This window comes from Phyllobates terribilis, unplaced genomic scaffold, assembly GCF_046119375.1.
Source record: "Phyllobates terribilis strain yellow unplaced genomic scaffold, ASM4611937v1 Scaffold_19__1_contigs__length_20705806, whole genome shotgun sequence".
NCBI classification, from domain to species: domain Eukaryota; kingdom Metazoa; phylum Chordata; class Amphibia; order Anura; family Dendrobatidae; genus Phyllobates; species Phyllobates terribilis.
Genome location: NW_027362779.1, coordinates 17,773,190 through 17,794,516, shown reverse-complemented (window position 1 = coordinate 17,794,516; position 21,327 = coordinate 17,773,190).

The following is a 21,327-nucleotide window of genomic DNA, read 5'->3' as shown; positions in this document are numbered from 1 at the left end:
AGAGAGAGAGAATGTTTTAAGGCATTTTTATTACTTACTGCAAAGTCTTAACATTATTCTAATCACTAATCAGTGTGTATATTTGTTCACGACACAATAGAATCCCATAATTTCTGCCTATTCACATCTTAGTATTATGTATGATCAGGTTAGAGTGTATGGCTGCTGAACCCTAGCATTTATGGGCGCCTCCCCCTGACCTTGGCTGTTTCTGGCTCTTAGACCCTGCTGGCACGCACTGCCGTCATGTCCGTGACTGCACTGCCGGCTTGCGGGTCAAATGCCAGAAGCCGCAGAGTCACATGTATTGTGGCGGGCACAGAATGTCTCACGCCGTATACCAGCCAGAACAGATACCGGAAAGTCAGGTGACACACTTTTTCTCTCCGGCTCGGTTCATGATTGGATTAGGCTCCCTATATAACATCTGGCGTTCCCCTCCCTGGCACGACCCCTGAGGAAGTGTTGATGAAACGCGCGTCGGGGTGGAGGGACGCGTGATTACCCTGCCTAGAAGCTGCCATTCTAACCAGGTATTTCTTTCTCATGATGTGTTGAGCTGTTTTGTCTATTTGTGGACAGTGCCACTATTACACTATAGTTATTCTATGGGACCGTACCCAGCCTCTTTTATGTACCCAGTCTCCCCTGATAGATATACTAACATTATTAACCGCTATATGCATTAGTTTCTTTGAGGCTGGAAACAATACGTTATCTTTATCTAAGCACTTTGCACTTTTTTTCTGGACAGTCGACTCTATATCATCATATGCACTGCCGCTTTACATTTTATAGGCGTATCTCAAACTCATCAGTGATAGTCTAGTGACCGTTATAATAGCATATGCATTTCTTTCTTTCTATTTTTGCCACATGAGCGGTTATTCAGATTGAAATCTTTTGTAGTGCATTTGTATAGTCACATTATTTCAGTAATGGGGTAATATATGGTTATTACTCTTGCTGCGCAGATATAGGGTACAGCATTTGTTTGTCCCTCACATTTGAGGCCCCTGGTATTTTAATTATTGTTATTTTATGTTCTAATAAAATTATATTGTTAATATTATTTGAAGTGTTCATGTTTTTGTTTATCCTACCAGGGTTCTGGTTATAGCAGAATCAATTTTTGATATATATAAAGTCAAAAGTTTACATACATTTCATTAGTATTTGGTACCATCACCCTTAAACTGAATGACTTGGGTCAAACTTTTGGGATATCCTTCCACAAACTTCTCACAATAGTTGGTCGGAATTTGGACCCATTCCTCCTGGCAAAACTGGGGTAACAGATCCAGGTTTGTAGGTCGCCTTGCTCGCAGCAAGAGTGCCCATAAATTTTCAATAGGATTGCAATCAGAGCTTTGTGATGGCCACGCCGAAACATTGACTTTGTTATTCTTAAGCCACTTTGTTCCCATTTTGTCAATATGCTTCGGGTCATTGTCCATTTGGAATACCCATTTCCGCCCAAGCTTTAACTTCCTGGCTGATGTCTTGAGATGTTGCTTCAGTATTGCCACATAATCTTCTTTTCTCATGGTGTCATCTATTTTGTGAAGTGAACCAGTCCCTCCTGCAGCAAATCAACCCCAGATCATGATGCTGCCACCCCCATGTTTCACAGTTGGGATGGTGTTCTTAGGCTTCCAAGCTTCTCTCTTTTTCCTCCAAACGTAGCGATGGTCATTATGCCAAAAAAGTTCAATTTTAGTTTCATCAGACCACAGACATGTCTCCAAAAATTAAGGTCTTTGTTCCTGTGTGCATTTGCAAACATTAATTTGGCTTTTTTATGTTTCTTTTGGAGTAATGGCTTCTTCCTGGCAGAGTGGCCTTTCAGCCCATGTTGATACAGTACTCGTTTCACTGTGGTTATTGACACAATCTTACCTGCTTCCGCCATCATCTTCACAAGGTCTCTTGCTTTTGTCCTTGGGTTGATATGCACGTGTCGGACCCAAGCACGTTCATATCTGGGACACAGAACCCGTCTCCTTCCTGAGCGATAAGATGGCAGTACATTCCCATCTTGTTTGTACTTGCGTATAATTGTTTGTACAGATGACCGAGGCACCGTCAGGTATCTTGAAATTGTATCTAAGGATGAGCCAGACTTGTGCAAGTCCACAATTCTCTTCCTGATATCTTCGCTAATTTCTTTAGACTTTCCCATGATACTACAGAAAAAAAAACTATTAGAAGCTTCCAAACACATTACATCATCATATGGGCAGTCCAGAATTGTTTAAAGGCATAGTAATCTTAGTGTGTGTAAACTTTTGACTTTGCAGTAAGTAATAAAAATGACTTAAACATTCTCTCTCTCTCATTATTCTGGCATTTGGCAAATTTTAAAAATTATGGTAATCCTAATTGACCTAAAACGGGAAAGGTTTATTCTGATTTCATGTCAGATATTGAGAAAAACATGCAGATGTGTCTTTTTATATAGTGTATGGAAACTTCTGGTTTCAACTGTATGTGTGTGTGTGTATGTATATATGTTTATATTACACATACAGTTATGGCCGAAAGTGTTCACTCCCTTGAAATTGTTTCAGAAAATGAAGTATTTCTCCCAATTATTGCTGTTACACATGTTTTGCTATACACACTTTATTTTCTTTGTGTGTATTGCAACAACACAAAAAAGCAGAAAAAAAGGCAAATTGGACATAATTTCACACACAGCCCCAAAAATGGTCTGAACAAAATTGTTGGCACCCTCAACTTTAATATTTGGTTGCTCACCCTTTGGAATAAAATAACTGCAATCAATCGCTTCCTATAACCATCAACAAGCTTCTTACACCTCTCAGCTGGAATTTTGACCACTCTTCTTTTGTAAACTGCTCCATGTCTCTCATAGTTGCTGCTACTTCATACCTCTCCAGCGCTATGTTTCCATCCATTTCTGCGGGCTTCTTGAAGTATGTTTGGGGTCATTCTCCTGGAAGAACCATGACCTAGGACGCAAACCCAGCTTTCTGACACTGGGCACTACATTGCGACCCAAAATCCGTTGGTAATATTTTTCAACAATTTTGGTTCTCAAGTACTCAGACAGTTCTCTTCTCTTTCTGTACTCCATGCTTAGTGTGGCACACACAGACACAATGCAAAGATTGAGTCAACTTCTCCACTTTTTATCTGGTTTCAGGTGTGATTTTCATATTGCCCACACCTGTTACTTGCCACAGGTTAGTTTGAATGAGCATCACATGCTTGAAACAAAGTTGTTCACCCACAATTTTGGAAAGGTGCTATCAATTTTGTCCGGCCCATTTTTGGGGTTTTGTATGAAATGATGTCCAATTTGCCTTTTTTCCTTTTGTTTGTTTTTTTCTTTTGTTCCAATACACACAAAGAATATTAAACATGTGTATAACAAAACGTGTGTAATTGCAATAATTTTCTGGGAGAAATACTTCATTTTCTGGAACAATTTTAAGATTGCCAACACTTTCGGCCGTGGCCATATATAGTAGCTGAGTACAGGTGGCTGCTGGGGCCCCTGATACCATTCCTATGTGGCCTTTACACCTGATATACAGTGGTGGCCAAAAGTATTGGCACCCCTGCAATTCTGTCAGATAATACTCAGTTTCTTCCTGAAAATGATTGCAATCACAAATTCTTTGGTATTATTATCTTCATTTAATTTTCTTGCAAAGAAAAAACACAAAAGAGAATGAAACAAAAATCAAATCAATGATCATTTCACACAAAACTCCAAAAATGGGCCAGACAAAAGTATTGGCACCTTCAGCCTAATACTTGGCTGCACAACCTTTAGCCAAAATAACTGCGAACAACCGCTTCCGGTAACCATCAATGAGTTTCTTACAATGCTCTGCTGGAATTGTAGACCATTCTTCTTTGGCAAACTGCTCCAGGTCCCTGATATTTGAAGGGTGCCTTCTCCAAACTGCCATTTTGAGATCTCTGCACAGATGTTCCATGGGATTCAGGTCTGGACTCATTGCTGGCCACCTTAGAAGTCTCCAGTGCTTTCTCTCAAACCATTTTATAGTGCTTTTGGAAGTGTGTTTTGGGTCATTGTCCTGCTGGAAGACCCATGACCTATGAGGGAGACCCAGCTTTCTCACACTGGGCCCTACATTATGCTGCAAACTTTGTTGGTAGTCTTCAGACTTCATAATGCCATGCATACGGTCAAGCAGTCCAGTGCCAGAGGCAGCAAAGCAACCCCAAAACATCAGGGAACTTCCGCCATGTTTGACTGTAGGGACCATGTTCTTTTCTTTGAATGCCTCTTTTTTTTCCTGTACACTCTATGTTGATGCTTTTTCCCAAAAACCTCTACTTTTGTCTCATCTGACCAGAGAACATTCTTCCAAAACGTTTTAGGCTTTCTCAGGTAAGTTTTGGCAAACTCCAGCCTGGCTTTTTTATGTCTCGGGGTAAGAAGTGGGGTCTTCCTGGGTATCCTACCATACAGTCCCTTTTCATTCAGACGCCGACGGATAGTACGGGTTGACACTGTTGTACCCTCGGACTGCAGGGCAGCTTGAACTTGTTTGGATGTTAGTCGAGGTTCTTTATCCACCATCCGCACAATCTTGCGTTGAAATCTCTTGTCAATTTTTCTTTTCCGTCCACATCTAGATAGGTTAGCCACAGTGCCATGGGCTTTAAACTTCTTGATGACACTGCGCACGGAAGACACAGGAACATTCAGGTCTTTGGGGATGGACTTGTAGCCTTGAGATTGCTCATGCTTCCTCACAATTTGGTTTCTCAAGTCCTCAGACAGCTCTTTTGTCTTCTTTCTTTTCTCCATGCTCAATGTGGTACACACAAGGACACAGGACAGAGGCTGAGTCAACTTTACTCTGTTAGAACCCTCCTGTTAGTTTTTGCTATGTTGTGTTTTGCGGTCACGTGACTAGCTGCCTATATATTCCAGCTCCGCCCTTCTGGCTTTGCTGGACTTCATTGTTTTTTGCCTGTCTCTCTAGCCAGGTGCTTCGGTGCCTATCTCTTTCTAGTTTGCTTGGTCCTCTGGACCTCTAGTACTTTTTGTTCAGTTTGTATTTTTGCTCTGCAACAACTTCTGTTAGGAGGTGTCCATTTTTTGTCCCAGTCCTTAGTTCTTTTAGGGACCCCTCCCTTTATTCTATAGGTCTCTGTTCAGACTAGCCGAGGACGAAGGCGGGTCTGTTCACAAGGAACAGGCTGCCCGCAACATCGTAGGGATTCAGCTTAGTCTTACTGTAGGGACAGCTTTTCCCTTTCTTTCCTTAGTTTATGTTGCAGATCATAACATAATCCATGTTAACTGGCTGCAAGTGTGATTTAGTTACTGCCAATTGTATCCAATTTGGCTTTAGGACAATTCTTTTTCTGTTTTTTCATTGAAGACAAATTAAATGAAGAAAATAAGACCAAAGAATTTGTGATTGCAATCATTTTCAGGAAGAAACTGAGTATTTGACAGAATTGCAGGGGTGCCAATACTTTTGGCCACCACTGTATAGGAGCTGAGTACAGGCAGCTGCCGGGGCCCCTGATACCATTACTATGTGGCCCTTACACCTGATATATAGGAGCTGAGTACAGGCGGCTGCTGGGGCCCCTGATACCATTACTATGTGGCCCTTACACCTGATATATAGGAGCTGAGTACAAGCGGCTGCCGGGGCCCCTGATACCATTACTATGTGGCCCTTTCACCTGATATATAGGAGCTGAGTACAGGCGGCTGCTGGGGCCCCTGATACCATTACTATGTGGCCCTTTCACCTGATATATAGGAGCTGAGTACAGGCGGCTGCTGGGGCCCCTGATACCATTACTATGTGGCCCTTTCACCTGATATATAGGAGCTGAGTACAGGCGGCTGCTGGGGCCCCTGATACCATTACTATGTGGCCCTTACACCTGATATATAGGAGCTGAGTACAGGCGGCTGCTGGGGCCCCTGATACCATTACTATGTGGCCCTTACACCTGATATATAGGAGCTGAGTACAGGCGGCTGCTGGGCCCTTGATACCATTACTATGTGGCCCTTACCCCTGATATATAGGAGCTGAGTACAGGCGGCTGCTGGGGCCCCTGATACCATTACTATGTGGCCCTTACCCCTGATATATAGGGGCTGAGTACAGGCGGCTGCTGGGGCCCCTGATACCATTACTATGTGGCCCTTACACCTGATATATAGGAGCTGAGTACAGGTGGCTGCTGGGGCCCCTGATACCATTACTATGTGGCCCTTACACCTGATATATAGGAGCTGAGTACAGGCGGCTGCTGGGGCCCCTGATACCATTACTATGTGGCCCTTACACCTGATATATAGGAGCTGAGTACAGGCGGCTGCTGGGCCCTTGATACCATTACTATGTGGCCCTTACCCCTGATATATAGGAGCTGAGTACAGGCGACTGCTGGGGACCCTGATACCATTACTATGTGGCCCTTACCCCTGATATATAGGGGCTGAGTACAGGCGGCTGCTGGGGCCCCTGATACCATTACTATGTGGCCCTTACACCTGATATATAGGAGCTGAGTACAGGCGGCTGCCGGGGCCCCTGATACCATTACTATGTGGCCCTTACACCTGATATATAGGAGCTGAGTACAGGCGGCTGCTGGGGCCCCTGATACCATTACTATGTGGCCCTTACCCCTGATATATAGGGGCTGAGTACAGGCGGCTGCCGGGGCCCCTGATACCATTACTATGTGGCCCTTACCCCTGATATATAGGGGCTGAGTACAGGCGGCTGCTGGGGCCCCTGATACCATTACTATGTGGCCCTTACACCTGATATATAAGGGCTGAGTACAGGCGGCTGCTGGGCCCTTGATACCATTACTATGTGGCCCTTACACCTGATATATAGGAGCTGAGTACAGGCGGCTGCTGGGCCCTTGATACCATTACTATGTGGCCCTTACACCTGATATATAGGAGCTGAGTACAGGCGGCTGCCGGGGCCCCTGATACCATTACTATGTGGCCCTTACACCTGATATATAAGGGCTGAGTACAGGCGGCTGCTGGGCCCTTGATACCATTACTATGTGGCCCTTACACCTGATATATAGGAGCTGAGTACAGGCGGCTGCTGGGCCCTTGATACCATTACTATGTGGCCCTTACACTTGATATATAGGAGCTGAGTACAGGCGGCTGCCGGGGCCCCTGATACCATTACACTGGTGCCTTGTTATTAGGTCAATTCCATTATAAAACATTGTATCCGTCATTGTTGAGCTCTGCTGGGACTCTGTATCCCGCCTGCATTGCATAATGGGGCCCCTGAATACTCTGCACATAAGGGCCCATAGCTCTAATTATGTTGTTTGCAATAGTCGCCCTCCTGCCACCCTGTAATATCGGGTCCCTGCCTGGTGTGCCCCCTATGACTTAATGTCCCCCTGTACGACAGAGGGCACATTCACTCTGTCTGGACCATTATAGTCTATGGCCACGTCAGATCATATGCCCGAATCCCGTTCAGGTAAAGGCTGCAGCCACCGCAGCCATGCTGCCTTCAGTGCCCCACTCCTCCGCCACTGCCGTTCCCCCCACCACCCAGAGCCACAGTATATATATATATATATATATATATATATATATATATACACACTACTCAAAAAATAAAGGGAACCCTTAAACAACAGAATATAACTCCAAGTAAATCAAACTTCTGTGAAATCAAACTGTCCACTTAGGAAGCAACACTGATTGACAATCAATTTCACATGCTGTTGTGCAAATGGAATAGACAATAGATGGAAATTATTGGCAATTATCAAAACACTCTCAATAAAGGAGTGGTTCTGCAGGTGGGGACCACAGACCACATCACAGTACCAATGCTTTCTGACTGATGTTTTGGTCACTTTTGAATGTTGGTTGTGCTTTCACACTCGTGGTAGCTTGAGATGGACTCTACAACCCACAGAAGTTGCTCAGGTAGTGCAGCTCTTCCAGGATGGCACATCAATGCGAGCTGTGGAAAGAAGGTTTGCTGTGTCTGTCAGCGTAGTGTCCAGAGGCTGGAGGCGCTACCAGAAGACAGGCCAGTACACCAGGAGACGTGGAGGGAGCCGTAGGAGGGCAACAACCCAGCAGCAGGACCGCTACCTCCGCCTTTGTGCAAGGAGGAACAGGAGGATCACTGCCAAAGCCCTGCAAAATGACCTCCAGCTGACCACAAATGTGGATGTGTCTGCAAAAACGGTTAGAAACCAACTCCATAAGGGTGGTATGAGGGCCCGACGTCCACAGATGGGGGTTGTACTCACAGCCCAACACCGTGCAGGACGCTTGGCATTTGCCACAGAACACCAGGATTGGCAAAGTGGCAACTGGCGCCCTGTGCTCTTCACAGATGAAAGCAGGTTCACACTGAGCACATGTGACAGACGTGACAGAGTCTGGAGACACCGTGGAGAACGATCTGCTGCCTGCAACATCCTTCAGCATGACCGGTTTGGCAGTGGGTGAGTAATGGTGTGGGGTGGCATTTCTTTGGAGGGCCGCACAGCCCTCCATGTGCTCGTCAGAGGTAGCCTGACTGCCATTAAGTACTGAGATGAGATCCTCAGACCCCTTGTGAGACCATATGCTGGTGCGGTTGGCCCTGGGTTCCTCCTAATGCAGGACAATGCCAGACCTCATGTGGCTGGAGTGTGTCAGCAGTTCCTGCAAGATGAAGGCATTGAAGTTATGGACTGGCCCGCCCGTTCCCCAGACCTGAATCCGATTGAGCACATCTGGGACATCATGTCTTGCTCCCTGGGACCCGTTCAAGCTCCGGAAGGGAGCGAAACGGCCATCGTCTTCTCTCTCACTCCCCCGCAAACCCTTAGGGGGGTCTCCATCCTATGCCGCCAGACAACATGTACTGTTAGTACTAATAAAGGACATCTTCGGAACTTTTGTTGAGTGCTACCTTTATTTTTGCTTCTGCATTACTAGACTGTTTACTTGGACATGCACCACCATGTATCCGGGAGTTTCATTTCATTGAATGAGAGGTGTATTTAAAGCAGAGGTGGTGCCGGATTTCTTCTCTTTTATTGCTCATTTGACATGTCTTGCTCCATGCACCAATGTCACGTTGCACCACAGACTGTCCAGGAGTTGGCGGATGCTTTAGTCCAGGTCTGGCAGGAGATCCCACAGGAGACCATCCGCAACCTCATCAGGAGCATGCCCAGGCGTTGTAGGGAGGTCATACAGGCACGTGGAGGCCACACACAATACTCAGCCTCATCAGGAGCATGCCCAGGCGTTGTAGGGAGGTCATACAAGCACGTGGAGGCCACACACAATACTCAGCCTCATCAGGAGCATGCCCAGGCGTTGTAGGGAGGTCATACAGGCACGTGGAGGCAGGGCCGGCCTTTGGGGCGTGCCAGCTGTGCAACTGCACAGGGCGCCTCAAACTTGAGAGTGAAGGGGGGCGCTGCGCTGGCTCCCTCCCCGTCGGTATTTTTCTTATGGAAGAGCAGAGAGGGAGCGCCCAGCGTTTCTTCTGTGCTCAGGCGCCGGCGCCCCCTCTCTGCTCTGAAATGTCCGGCCGGGACCCGGGCGCGCTGCACTCTCTCCTCCTCACACACAGGGGCGGAACTACCGCCCGTGCAGCCGGTTCATTGAACGGGGGCCCCGAGGGAGAGGGGGCCCCTTCAGCCTCCAGCAGGGCCGCCATCAGGGCATGACTGCCCTGACTCCAGTATGGGGCCCGGCCGGTAGGGGCCCCCTTGGGGGCCCCCCTCTTGTGTGTCTCTCTCCTCATGGGGCCCCCGGCCCCATGCTAAGCGCCGGGGCCGGAACATCTCTGTCATGATTTCTCTGACTTCCGGTCATGTGACGGCACCGTCACATGACCGGAAGTCAGGAGAACCTGGTGTCATCGATTTGGACGAGGATTCTGCAGGGATCGCATGGGGGTAAGTATAACAAGTTTTTTTTTTTTTTTAAATACAATTTACTAGGAGTGGGGGGAATGGGAGGTGCACATGTGGGGGAGGGGAATGAGAGAGGTGCACATGTGGGGGAGGGGGATGAGAGAGGTGCACATGTGGGGGAGGGGGATGAGAGGTGTGCACATGTGGGGGAGGGGGATGAGAGAGGTGCACATGTGGGGGAGGGGGATGAGAGAGGTGCACATGTGGGGGAGGGGGATGAGAGATGTGCACATGGGGGGGATGAGAGAGGTGCACATGTGGGGGAGGGGGATGAGAGAGGTGCACATGTGGGGGAGGGGGATGAGAGAGGTGCACATGTGGGGGAGTGGGATGAGAGAGGTGCACATGTGGGGGAGGGGGATGAGAGAGGGGCACATGTGGGGGAGGGGGATGAGAGATGTGCACATGGGGGGGTGAGAGCTGCACATGGGGGAATTGGGAGAAAATGAGCTGCACATGGGGGAATTGGGAGTAGGGGGATAATGAGCTGCACATAATGAATGTGGGGTGGGGGACAGTAAATGATGATGGGGTGGGGAGAGCAGGACATGATATAATGAATTGGGGCAGGGGGTGCATGTAAATAATGAATGCGGGGAGCAGGAAGTATAGAGTAGGGGGCGTTGCGGATGCAGGAGTGTAACTGGTAACAAATTGGCGGAAAGAGTAGAGGTTCTAATTAAATTATATATTAAGTGCCTATTTACAGTTAATGGGGGCACCGTGGTGGATTACAATTTATATTTGGAATGGTAGGTTGTATAATAACTAACCATATATTGATGGTGGATACACGTCTGTATTCAGCTGCGTAATGTAGAAGTTGGGGAATGTGCTCTAGATAACTGTGTTATTTTATGCAGAGACGAGTCCTGGCTGGAAGACGTAATGGCGGTCTGTGCTGGATGAAGGAGAAAAGCGTAGCTGAAGGACTTCACCTAGAGACGTCACCAGTGAGTCAGTGTATTACATGTACACTTACACTATATACTATGTACCGGGCTCCTGTGTATAATGTCACTGGTGATCACTGTATTACCTGTACACTGACACTATATACAGAGCTCCTGTGTATAATGTCACTGATGATCACTGTATTACCTGTACACTGACACTATATACAGAGCTCCTGTGTATAATGTCACTGGTGATCACTAGATTACCTGGACACTTACATTATACATACCATGTATAGAGCTCCCGTGCATAATGACACTTATGGTAATATTAGTAATGTGGTGGTAATATTAGTAATGTGGTGGTAATATGTGGTCTGGTCATGGTGTGGCAGTTTTTCCCCCTTCTGTGTGGTATTATTCGGTCACTATGTTGTGGTAATATGTGGTCTGGTCATGGTGTGGCAGTATTCCCTGTATGTGGTATTATTGGTCATTTTTAAAAAAAAATGTATATGACACATTCCCTTAAAGAAAACTAAATAAAAATATATCTAAAAAGAGTATTGGATATTTTAAGAAAATTTTAATAGGTTAGAGTAGGGCCCTGCCAGAAGAGTCTACCTTATCGTGGTGGCGGCTTTAAAACTTTTCAACTTTTGTTGCTTGTTATTACTTGATCATTTGATTAATAAAAAATGCACTTGTTGTTTTCACCTACATGAGTTTAATTTTTTTTCTTTGGGGGGGGGCGCCAAGAGGGATTTCGCACAGGGCGCCATATACCCTAAGGCCGGCCCTGCGTGGAGGCCACACACAATACTCAGCCTCATCAGGAGCATGCCCAGGCGTTGTAGGGAGGTCATACAGGCACGTGGAGGCCACACACAATACTCAGCCTCATCAGGAGCATGCCCAGGCGTTGTAGGGAGGTCATACAGGCACGTGGAGGCCACACACAATACTCAGCATCATCAGGAGCATGCCCAGGCGTTGTAGGGAGGTCATACAGGCACGTGGAGGCCACACACAATACTCAGCCTCATCAGGAGCATGCCCAGGCGTTGTAGGGAGGTCATACAGGCACGTGGAGGCCACACACAATACTGAGCCTCATCAGGAGCATGCCCAGGCGTTGTAGGGAGGTCATACAGGCACGTGGAGGCCACACACAATACTCAGCCTCATCAGGAGCATGCCCAGGCATTGTAGGGAGGTCATGCAGGCACGTGGAGGCCACACAAAATACTGAGACTCATTTTGACTTTTTTTAAGGATATTACATCAAAGTTGGATCAGCCTGTAGTGTGTTTTTCCACTTTAATTTTGGGGGTGACTCCAAATCCAGGCCTCCATTGGTTAATAAATGTGATTTCCATTGATGATTTTTGTGTGATTTTGTTGTCAGAACAAAGTATTCAATGAGAATATTTCATTCATTCAGATCTAGGATGTGTTATTTGATTGTTCCCTTTATTTTTTTGAGCAGTGTATATATAAATATACCAGAATGGGGGATATTAACAGAATTGGGGGACATTACCCCTATAACAGTGTAAGCAGCAGACCCCCTCCCCCTTAACAGGGCATAATGACCACATTTTTTGCTTACATTTTTTTTCTATTTACCTACTCTAAAACCTAGGTACGTCTTATGGTCCGGTGCGTCTTATAGTCCGAAAAATTCAGTATATGCATTCAGTATATATATACTACTAGCTATTGAACCCGTTCTACGCCCGGGTGGACAGCATTTTTATTGGTATATGGTCTCCCATGCTGGTATGTGCTGCCCCCCTCCTTGTATTTGTGCTGTCCCCATCCTGTCCCCACCATCCAATCCTGGTATGCGTGGTACACCTCACCCCCAATCCTGGTATGCTTGACACCCCTCACCCCCAATCCTGGTATGCGTGGCACCCCTCACCCCCAATCCTGGTATGCGTGGCACCCCTTACGCCCTATCCTGGTATGCGTGGCACCCCTCATCCCCAATCCTGGTATACGTGGCACCCCTCATCCCTATCCTGGTATGCGTGGCACCCCTCATCCCTATCCTGGTATGTATGGTACCCCTCATCACTATCCTGGTGTGTATGGTATCCCTCATCCTGGTATGCATGGTACGCCATCCCTCATCCCGGTATGCATGGCACTCCATCCCTCATCCCCAATCCCGGTATGCGTGGCACCCCTCATCCCCAATCCCGGCATGCGTGGCACCCCTCATCCCCAATCCCGGCATGCGTGGCACCCCTCATCCCCAATCCCGGCATGCGTGGCACCCCTCATCCCCAATCCCGGCATGAGTGGCACCCCTCATCCCAATCCTTGTATGTGTGGCACCCCTCATCCCCAATCCCGGTATGCGTGACACCCCTCATCCCCAATCCCGGTATGCATGGCACCCCTCATCCCCAATCCCGGTATGTGTGGCACCCCTCATCCCCAATCCCGGTATGCGTGGCACCCCTCATCCCCAATCCCGGTATGCGTGTCATCCCTCACCCCCAATCCCGGTATGCATGGCACCCCTCACCCCCCAATCCCGGTATGCGTGGCACCCCTCATCCCCAATCCCGGTATGCGTGGCACCCCTCATCCCCCAATACCAATATGCGTGGCAACCCTCATCCCCAATCCCAGTATGCGTGGCACCCCTCATCCCCAATCCCGGTATGCATGGCACCCCTCATCCCCAATCCCGGTATGCGTGGCACCCCTCACCCTCAATCCTGGTATGCATGGTCCCCTCACCCCCCAATCCTGGTATGCGTGTTACCCCTCACCCCCCAATCCTGTTATGCGTGTTACCCCTCACCCCCCAATCCTGGTATGCGTGGCACCCCTCACTCCCCAATCCTGGTATGCGTGGCACCCCTAACCCCCCAAATCCTGGTATGCGTGGTACCCCTCACCGCCCAATCCTGGTATGTGTGGCACTCCTCACCCCCCAATCCTGGTATGTGTGGCACCCCTCACCGCCCAATGTTGGTATGCGTGGTACCCCTCACCCCCAATCGTGGTATGTGTGTTACCCCTCACCCCCCAAATCCTAGTATGCGTGGTACACCTCACCCCACAATCCTGGTATGTGTGGTACCCCTCACCCCCAATCTTGGTATGCGTGGTACCCCTCACCCCCAATCCTGGTATGTGTGGTACCCCTCACCTCCCAATCCTGGTATATGTGGTACCCCTCACCCCCCAATCCTGATATATGCATGGTCCCCTCACCCCACAATCCTGTTATGTGTGGCCCCCTCATCCCTTTCACACTGTACACACATACACAAAAAAAAACAGTTATACTCACCTTTCTTCTCTCTACTCCAGCACTGCTGCGTCCTCTTCTGCCGGAGGCCGAGGGAGAAGTGCGGCGCTGGAGCACCGCGCTGTCCGGCGCCATTTTTCTGAAGACACACTGTAAATGTGTCTTCAGTAAAATGGCGCCGGATAGCGCAATGCGCATGCGTCGATCTGACGCCTTCACTCCGCCCCCGGTCTCCAGCGAAGAGAGGCGCCGCGACAACGCTCCTCCCGGTCAGGTAAGTATGTAAGTATGGCGCCGGAGATCGCGGTATGCGTTCAGTGTCTACGCATCCCGCGATCTCCGGCGCCATACACCTCCTCTTACCTGTAACGGCTGGATGCCTGCTTCTCTCTGGAGCCAGGCTGCGCATCACACATGCGCAGTCTATCGAAGCTTCAGACAGAGACACGCATGCCGCCTTATATATACGATGGTAGATCGGCCCACTCAGTTGCACACAGAAGTAGCCACCGGAGCACTGTCTCCTTAAGTCTCTCACTGGTTTATTTGAAGATGCTGCATAAGCCAGTGAAGAGTTAGCAAAAATAAATACGTGCTTTCTGACCTAAGGAAAAACAAAACATAACATACAGCCGTGTTGCTGTGGGGATCTGCCTGCTCAGGAGAACAACCATCCACTAGTTCAGCTTTTCCTTCTCAGGACACAAAGCGCTGGAGTTCCTCTCTACAGCCCTACTGAACACTGAATGCCTTAGAAGGCCGTCTATATATATCCTAGTCCTCACCCAGGGGTGGAGATATGATGAATGACCTCCCAACCCGTTCTATGGTCATTCACAAAAACCCAGCCCTTAAAATGGCCGATTAATCCCTCTCAACACATAGTGTGCTGGTGTAAAACTTATGGGTTTCAAATCACTGAAGCTAATAGCCTCAGTGAAACATACCTCCCCTCCAGCACTTTGCCAGTGACTTTGTCACCATGTATATATAATCAGCATACTGTATATATACTATAAGCATACTGTATATATCCTTTTAAAAGCAGAAGTGTTAATAAATTATTTTTATCAGTTAACAAAATGCAGAGTAAAGTTTGATGGATGAACCAAGATCTCAGTAATAATAATTGTATTTTTTTTTTATTAATAATAGAATAGAAGGGAGGGACAAAACCAGGAACAGAATCAGTAGGCAAACTTATAATCAGGAAAACAGCCGGGGTCAGATACCAGATGATCAGTAACCGCCACGTCTGCGAGCAGTATGAATACCGCGGAGCCTGGTGACAGAGGTGATACTGAGATTGTCCCGGCAGAGATGTAACAGTCAGAAGGCCACCGGTAGATGGTGAAGGTCCTTCTGTACAGCTCCAGCAGTGATGGTGGATCTGCTGGACTTCAGGGCGCTGGATGCGGAGGTTTACCGTCTTTTAGATGTCTCTAGGGGAACGGTGACAACACGCAAATACGCGAGCAGCCCTGGATAATCCACGCCGGCAGGATGATAGGATCCGGCGGAAGATGGAACCTATGAGAAGAGAAGGAAATATAATGTAAGTGATGGGACTCCATATGACATGATACTACTGTGCGGTCACTGTGGCCGGACGCAGAGGAATCTCATCACACAGAGGTCAGGGATCATCGTCAGCCATCATACATGTGACAATCCCATCACCGACAGATGACATCTGCTCCACATGAATTATTCTCACTGACGACATCACACAACATGGAGATGACTCTCACACTTACCTCGTCTCTTTTTCCCCTTTTTCCCATTTTCTTTTTTTTCGTCATCAGCTGGAAATTCTGATCAGAAAGAAGAAAAAACAACAACTCACTCAAGACATATTGTTATGGGATCTGCTTTGTATCGCTCCTGTATATAGTATATAGATTGTTCTAGTCCTGTCCCCTATAGTCCTGACAATCTGGTATTACACAATAGGGCAGAATAAGTCCTATATACCGGACATGACCTCATATGAGGGGCATTAGATGTGTCACTAATATGGAGCAGTGAGCGCCCTGTGTGCCGCCATGTGGTGCATACCTAATGAGCGATATTCTACTATAGGAGACGATGTCTCATTATGATGACAGAGGTTACTGGATGCAACAATGTATCACAGAATCCATGATAATACTGTACAAAGTTACAGAAATGGAGACACTGTATGGGCCCATGGGCAAAGTAATTGGGATCCATGGAACATAGATAACATAGGAGACCTATTACAGAAAAACCATGTGGAAATATTTCACCGTTGATGATAACATTCACATTGTTTGTGCTATAGACATGTACATACCTGACAATGGGGACGAGGACGGCAAGCTGGTTATAGCATCGTCTCTAGCAGATTCAGGAGAAGATCCTTTCTGCCTGTTAGGAAGAAGAAAAACGTGTCAATCACAAGTAAATTCAGTATAAATGGGATTGTCTCACTAGAAGAACCCTGACTATAAGGCCTAATAGGACATATGAAAGTCATAGTGGGGAAGTCTCCTGCTCAAAACGACCTTCTATGGAGCAGAGCGGAAAACAACTACCAATAATGGCCAGCAGGTAATACTACATCTGTCCCACAATGTGGGCAATACTAACAATGCCTGACCGGCAGCAATTATGGGCTGTTATCTCCAGCGGATTCTGAAGCCAAAAGCGCAATGACCGCTGATCATGTGGCGGTGGATGCTGCATTCGATATGATGGTATTTATGTCCTATATTTGGTGTTGTGCACATATATTAGTCTGGAGCTCCCAGTAATGACTCCACAATCTACTCACATTTCTGAGATGTTTCTGCTGGATGCCGGGGTACACTCTGGAGGGGACTTGATAACGGTGGTACAGAGCTAAATAAGGACAAAAATAAGATATGAAATTCTATTTTTTACTTTTAGATGTCTTTTTATGTATTCTGGATTTATTGATCACTTACTTTAGAAAGCCTTTTAGAGGATGTTGTAAAATTTTGGAAGAAAAGGCTCTCATTATCCTCACTTGTGTCCTCCTCCTCTGAGACAATAGGCTTGTCTGTATCAGCGTGATCTACAATACATAGGTAATGAAGTGTTATTAGTGGTTGTCAGTATAACACAGTCACCATTTATCGCTACTATTAATGGGAACCGATTGTCACATATTATGGAAGATGAGACAAACAGCCGCTTAGTCTAGATGATGTCTTCTACTTACTGATAAATAAGCTGGTGTCCATATCTGACACAAGCCGAGGAATGTACTCTGGCTTCTGACTTAGAAGGTTTTCAAATTCTAAGTCACTCAGGAATGGATAACTCTTGATCTCAAATGCTCCTCCTGGAAAAAGAAAAACAAAAGTGATGCGGACATTGCTAGAGGCTGCTCCATATCTGAACAGTATATCTTAAGTAATGACAAAACCGAAGGAAACAAACTAAAAGTTATATTATGGAGAACTAGAAATAGGCAAGCAGATAGAGGAGTGCTGATCCTCATGGACAGGAGCGATGAGTCCTCGTTGTAAAAAGTGAATATTAATACTAATACAGTATATCAGTTACCTGTCCCAAGTCTTTGTGCAGGATTTGTTCTGAGCAGGTCATTAATGAGGTCCTGAGCATCGGGGGGAGGAGAGCGATCCCAATCCCAAATTATGTCTCCTGTTATATAGAAAATTACAGAAAATAAAACCTCTGTTTTGGACTGTAAGATAAAGTAGAGGAAATAACTAAATTCATGTAACCAGTCAAAGCAATGATCGGATTATTCTACTTACCAGTGACAATATTTTTATAGAGCTCAGATAGGGAATCCCCATGAAATGGTACATATCCCACCAGAAACTCATGCAGGATGATCCCCATTGACCACCAGTCCGCAGGTCTTCCATAGCCTTTCTTCAGGATGATTTCTGGGGCCATGTAGAGCGGGGTGCCACAGTCCTGGAAACCAACAGAAGATAAAGATAAGAATCAATGAAATTATTATTATGACAAGTTCTCTACATAAAAAGCCAATGACAGAAGATAAAATATCAGTGGAAAAGTTCTCTAGAAATGAAGAACGTAGAGAAGAGACAATAGTGTGATGAGATTTGTAAAGAACCATCTAAGTTCCTGTAAGTGATGCCAACCTCATGGTCCTGGAACTCTCTGGCGATGTCCTCCAATGATTCCCTGTGGGTGTTGGTTTCTGGTATCATGACACCAACTTTTGAAATCCCAAAATCGGCGACTTTAATGTGTCCAGCCGGTGTAATCAGGAGGCTGTGAAAGAGAAGATGGTTTTAGTCTCACAGGCTGTGTGGTAATAAATAACTTCCCCCCTTTATTATACTACAGGGGGCACTTACTTCTCTGGTTTCAGGTCTCTATGCAACACACCATAGCTGTGCAGGTATTCCACAGCAAGTATCGCTTCTGCAAAGTACAGGCGGGCCAAGGGGACAGATAAAGGACCCTTGGTGCTTAGGAGGGTCCCACAGTCTCCACCTATAGAAGAAAGGAAATATGAGCGGTGAGGGGTTTATACAGCAGATCACCACGATGGATCATGAGAAGTGAGCGGAGACATTGGGGCAGGAGAGAATATATACAGATATAATGTATAGAGCACAGAATATTAGTCTGAGGTCATGGTGAGATGTCGTCCATGTCACTAATAGAGTGATGTCTCATCTCGTCTACAGCTGGCGATACTGACGTGCTCAGTGCGGACATACAGGGAGATCACACACATCAATGACTTTCCATAATATCTATAGTAAATGCTCTGCGGGGATGTAACCGTCCACGGGGACAAGGCCTAATGATATGAGCGGTGATAAGATGTCAGCAGACATGGGCTGAATATAATACATGTACATGTCCTACCTCCTACATACTCCATGACCATACACAGGTGAGATCTAGTAGGGAAGGAGCAGAGCATGGAGGCCACAAAGGGACAGTCAGCGAATGTCAGGATGTCCCTCTCCAGATAGGCCCCTTCCACATGTTTTGGAGTATCCAGGTCCCGCTTGGAAATTTTCTTCATAGCGAAGATCTTCTGTGAGTCTTTATGGTGAACTAAGTGGACGGACCTGGAGAGAAGAAGAAACCATGGTTTATAGTGAATCCTTATTAACAGTCCTTCTATAGAAGTCATTATATGATCTTCTGTTCTAATGTTTAATACCAGAAGTCCGACCATTACTGGAAATCCACATCTAGAAATACATGAAATAATACTACATAGACCATCTATGGGAGGGTCTGCACAATGCCACGTCTGCCAGACCCTCACCCAGGTCACATTATCATCTATGGGAAGTCTGCACAATGCCACGTCTGCCAGACCCTCACCCAGGTCACATTATTACCTGTGGGAAGTCTGCACAATGCCACGTCTGCCGGACACCCACTTAGGTCACATTATCACCTGTGGGAGGTCTGCACAATGCCAAGTCTGCCAGACCCTCACCCAGGTCACATTATCACCTGTGGGAGGTCTGCAAAATGCCACATCTTCCACACCCTCACCCAGGTCACATTGTCACCTATGGATGTCTGCACAATGCTACGCCTGCCATACCCTCACCTAGGTCACATTATCACCTATGGGAAGTCTGCACAATGCCACGTCTGCCGGACCCTCACCCAGGTCACATTATCACCTTTCACCTCAGATCATGTCCCTATGATAACACTGAATGGCAGAGCACAGAGGCTGAAGCATTGTCATAGGGAACCCTGAGAAATGTGGCTTATGCCAACTGAAATCTCACCCAAAAGATCCGCTGCTGATCAGCTTAGATGTTTCGTAGTCGCTCATACGCGGCTTTCTCGCCTGGATCAATGATTCCATCAAGTCCTAGAAAAGAAGAAGAAGAAGAAATGATATTAAGATCTAGAAGCTGCTGGAGAAAATCTCCAGATGCAGAAACGTCTCCTCCTATATTATGTCCCAGCTGATGTCACTGATCCGATAGGTGAGCAGAAACCTGCTGACGGATTCCCTATAATATAAACGCTATTATCTAATGCAATAGTGTCATCTCCTCTAATAATAGAGGCGCCCCCTGGTTATATGGGGGATAATACTGGACGGGTCATTTACACCCCGTGATCTGGTGATACACCGACATCTCCCTCTATAATACTTACACCGGCAGGTTCTTGGATCTCCGGGATCTCTAAGATTACACTGTCAGGATCCAACAGCTCAGTTGTTTCTAAAATAGTGATAAAATGATGAAGAAATAAAATGTATTAGAGGATATTAATCCTACAGACATAATACAGCAATATAATGGAGAAATGACTATTCTGTATGGAGGACTATGTGGGGCCCATTATTCTGTATGGAGGGCTATGTGGGGCCCCTTATTCTGTATGGAGGACTATGTGGGGCCCATTATTCTGTATGGAGGACTATGTGGTGCCCATTATTCTGTATGGAGGGCTATGTGGGGCCCCTTATTCTGTATGGAGGACTATGTGGGGCCCATTATTCTGTATGGAGGACTATGTGGGGCCATTATTCTGTATGGAGGACTATGTGGGGCCCATTATACTGTATGGAGGACTATGTGGGGCCCATTATTCTGTATGGAGGGCTATGTGGTGCCCATTATTCTGTATGGAGGGCTATGTGGGGCCCATTATACTGTATGGAGGACTATGTGGGGCCAATTATACTGTATAGAGGACTATGTGGGGCCCATTATTCTGAATGGAGGGCTATGTGGTGCCCATTATACTGTATGGAGGGCTATGTGGGGCCCATTATTCTGTATGGAGGACTATGTGGGGCCCATTATACTGTATGGAGGACTATGTGGGGCCCATTATTCTGTATGGAGGACTATGTGGGGCCATTATTCTGTATGGAGGACTATGTGGGGCCCATTATACTGTATGGAGGACTATGTGGGGCCCATTATTCTGTATGGAGGGCTATGTGGTGCCCATTATTCTGTATGGAAGACTATGTGGGGCCAATTATACTGTATAGAGGACTATGTGGGGCCCATTATTCTGAATGGAGGGCTATGTGGTGCCCATTATACTGTATGGAGGGCTATGTGGGGCCCATTATTCTGTATGGAGGACTATGTGGGGCCCATTATACTGTATGGAGGACTATGTGGGGCCCGTTATACTGTATAGAGGACTATGTGGGGCCCATTATTCTGAATGGAGGGCTATGTGGTGCCC